Below are 4,458 nucleotides of genomic sequence, written 5' to 3' on the forward strand. Positions count from 1 at the left end.
TTTTAATGATTTTGAGTTTTGTTCCATATTGTTCTCCCACTCTATCTAAGATCTCCTACATAGATTCCCCTCTGAGTGTTTGAGAGTGGTACCCAGACACCATCTAGTTCTTCTGTTTTCATAGTCATATAAGGTGAGGATTGCATGGTGTACCAGTTGCTTGGACTAATTGTTTCCATGTGTCTTTGGTTTGCTTCATTCTTCTTTGCTCTGGATGAAGAGAGACCCATCGTTGTATCTAGATGGCTGCTTGCAAGCTTTTAAGATTATAGTCACTACTCACCATAGTAGGAGGTGGAACAATGGTTTGTGTATCATGTTATGCCAATTGAGCTTGATGTCCCCTGCAACTATAGCCCAAGCCCACAGGTTCAACTACTAGCCCCCTCTGGGTAGCTGGCTGTGGCCAAGAGTGACTACAACCTTGTCCCTTGTCAGCTCTACTATATACCTGGGAATTCTTGTAGAAAATAAGCAATACTCTTGTAGAAAGATTGTCTGCCAACACTATACATGGTCTTGGGCACACTCCCCCCTGCATAGACTTACCTAATAGTTCAGCCTGTCCACCTGTATATCCGTGTTTGCCTTCACTGACAATGCAATGTTATAAGTTCAAAAGGGTTTGTCTTTGTTGTATGTACCTCCCATGTACCTCTCTATGTCTTCTTCTTCCTCAATGCCACAATGTGGATCACTCACATTTGGTACATTGTCCTTCTCTTCACCCAAATCAATATTTGTCTCTACCTATCTAACAGTGTTCCCTCCTCTCCCCTCCCACCCCTGGTAACCAAAAAATAAAATTTCCTTCCCTATATAAAACTTTCCTTGACTTTTTACAATAATGGACCAATACAATATTTGTCCTTCTGTGACTGACTTTTTTCACTCAGCATAATGTCCTCCAAGTTCATCCATGTTCTGCAGTGTTTTGAAGATTCTATGTTACTCTTTAGGGTTGCATAGTATTCCATTGTGTGTATGTACCACAGTTTGGTTACCCATTCTTCAGCTGATGGATACCTAGCTTGTTTCCATCTTTTGGCTATTGTAAAAAGTGCTGCAATGAACATGGGTGTGCATATGTCTATTCTTGTCCTGGCCCTCACTTCTTTAAGATATATAACTAGTAAAGGAATGGCTGGATCAAATGGTATTTCTAATTCCAACTTTTGAAGGAATCACCATACTGCTTTCCACATGGTTCTACCATTTTAAAGTCCTACCAGCAATGTATGAGAGTCCCAATCTCTCCGCATCCTCACCAGCAGTTATTATTTTCTGTCTCATTGAACTTTGTTACTAGTGCTGGGCAAGATGGTATCTCATTGTTGTTTTGATTTGCATCTCTCTAATGGCTAATGATCATGCGTATTTCTTCATATGTTTGTTGGACACCTGAATATCTACTTTGGTGAGGTGTATTTGACATTTATTCTTGATATCTTCATTGCAATTAGGTGGTATCAAGTCAGTACAGACTCATAGCTACCCTGTGCACAACAGAATGAAATACTGCCCAATCCTGCATGATCTAAACAATTGTTGCTATGCTTGAGCCCATTGTTTTAGCCATTGTGTAAATCCATCTTGTTGAGGGTCTTCCTATTTTTTGCTGACCCTTTAACTTTACCGAGTAGGCTGTCTTTCTCTAGGGACTAGTCTCTTCTGATAACCTGTCCAAAGTGAGAAGTAAGTCAGTCCAAAGTAAGTAAGAAATCTCTCCATCTTTCTCTTAAGGAACATTTTATCTTACTTTTTCCAAAACATATTTGTTTGGTCCTCTGGTAGTATATGGTATATTAAATATTCTTTGCCAACACCATTGCTCTAGTGCATTAAGTCTTCTTCAGTCTTCCTTATTCACTGTCCAATTTTTCCATACATATGAGACGAATGAACATATCATGGCTTGGGTCAGATGCACCTCAGTCCTCAAGGTAACACCTTTACTTTCTAACACTTTAAAGAGGTCCTTTGCAGATTTACTCAATGCAATATATTTTTTGGTTTCTTGACTTCTTCTTTCAAGGGGGTTGATTGTGGACCCAAGTAAAATGAATTCCTTGACAACTTCACTCTTTTCTGCATATTGGTCCAGTTATGATAATTTTACTTTTTCTTTTTGTTGAAGTTTAACCCATACTGAAGGCTCTAGTCTCTGATCTTCATCAGTAAATGCTTCAAGTCCTCTTCACTTTCAGCAAGCAACGTTGATATCTTTAAGGGACAATGTGCATCAGAAGCTGATTTTGAATAAAGAAGAAAAACATGTCATATAAAAGCCAATAGTTATCAAGATTTGGGGAACTTCCCTTTTATCATAATATAGTTACTTAGGTCAAAGGTTACTTATAGAGAGTCTTTCAGAATTCTCTTGCACATCTTGGATAATATACATATATATTTAATATTTCATGGAATTCATAGCTCTCTATTGAGCATAAATTTACCAAAATAGAGGTATGAAATATAGAAAAGAGGACTATATTAGAGAGGGTTGACTGGAATCATTTTAGCCTCATTGAGTCTAGAAAAGATGTTAAGGAAAGGGATAAGGATACCACTGGAAGAAGATACTTACCAAAAAAACCCCCCAAAACTCACTTCCCTTGAGTCGATTCTGACTCATAGAGACCCTCATTGAGTTTCAGCAGTTATTACAATAATGGACTAATACAATATTTGTCATTGAGTTTCTGAGGTGGTAAATCTTTACAGAAGTATATTGCTCCATCTTCCTTTCATGGAATGGCTGTTGGGTTTGAATCACCAGACTTCTGGTGAGCAGTCAAATGCTTTAGGCACTGCACCACTAGAGATGTGAAAATGCTTACTCAATTTCTGTTGTACTTTGGCCTTTCTTATCATGGATAATAAGTTTAAAACTGACAAACATAAAAGAAAAATAATTAAGAGAAAATAATTTTCAAGATAGATAATTATGTGCCTTGCTCTTAAATGAGGTTATTTCCTAAGAACCAAATAAATAATGGACCAGGGAGGGTGAATGAAGGTACAGAGTTGTGTTGTTGTTGTTGTCAGTTATTGTTGAGTCATATCTGACTCATGGCAATCCCATGAAAGTAGAAATGCTCCAAAAGGCTTTTAAGGATATAACTTTTTGGAATAAGATCATCAGGCCTCTCTTCTGAGCTGCCTATGAATAGGTTTGAACCAACAACATTTAGGTCAGTAGTCCAGTGCTTAATCACGTGAGCCACTCAGGAACTCCCCAGAGGTGGGCAAAAGGCCACTATTACTAATTTTTAAAAATTGCATAGAATGGGAAAAGTGTTACAAAAGAAGGGACCAACATAATTCCTAACATATAGATGGTATTCATTAATAAAGGATACTTACTCTATTATCGGGAGCTCTGGTAGCATAGTGCCTAAGGCACTTGACTGCTAACCAGAAGGCTGGCGGTTCAAACCCACCAGCCGCTCCTTGGAAGGAAGGTTGGGCAATCTACTTCCATAGTGATACCGCCTCAGAAACCAAGGAGGGGTCACTATGAGTCAGAACCAACTTGAGGGCACATAGCAACAACAGCAACAACACTGTATTAACTATTTTACAATCATATTGAAAACAGGTCTATAAAAATTGATATTCCTTATAAATAAATTTTAGCAAAAATTACTAATTGGCCATGGAAGTCACCCTAAGAAACTGAGGCCAAGCTTAAATAATTTCTTTTTATAATACCGCATATCTAATTAAATAGTCTGAGTATTTGAAGTTAGTGGAGTATTTGACAAAATCTCTCACGAAGTTCTCAATAACAAGTGTGGTAATGTGGTAACAACAATATCATATCTTGATAAATTTGTAACTAGAAGCAGAAGTATATCTAAAGAGTTTTATATGTAAATAAAAAGGAGGTGGACTCACCTTTTAAAATTACCATAATATGGATATCTAGTTAAGGTGCCAAGAGTTAATGTTCTGATACACCCTCTCTGCTTCACGTACAATAGATAAACTCTGATACAACAAAATAAGACAGTGAGTTAAGAAACAAAACAAAGCAAAAACAAACACAAGAAAAAAAAAAAAAAAAACTCCATGGATCTCAAGTGGAGAGAAACACAAAATTTTGGGTGTAGATGAATCACATGCTTGCCAGACTTGGGGCATTAAGAAGAGTATTATGGCTTTTGTTTGATGTCAGTGAGTTCTGTTTTTTTTTTTTTTTTTTTTTTCTTGAAGGGTAATGGGGACTGAAGCTGTTTGGGATACCTAGTGCTCCTGTGACAGGAATAGACTACAAATGTTGTTGTTGTTGTTATGTGCCATCAAGTCGGACCTGACTCATAGCGACCCCTCCTTGGGTTTCTGAGGTGTTATCTCTATAGAAGTAGATTGCCCAACCTTCTTTCCGAGGAGTGGCTGGTGGGTTTGAACCGCCAGTCTTCTGGTTAGCAGTCAAGTGCCTTAGGCACTATGCTA

Source organism: Orycteropus afer, unplaced genomic scaffold (assembly GCF_000298275.1).
Source record: "Orycteropus afer afer isolate SDZICR_OR568_19922 unplaced genomic scaffold, OryAfe1.0 scaffold00424, whole genome shotgun sequence".
Lineage (NCBI taxonomy): Eukaryota > Metazoa > Chordata > Mammalia > Tubulidentata > Orycteropodidae > Orycteropus > Orycteropus afer.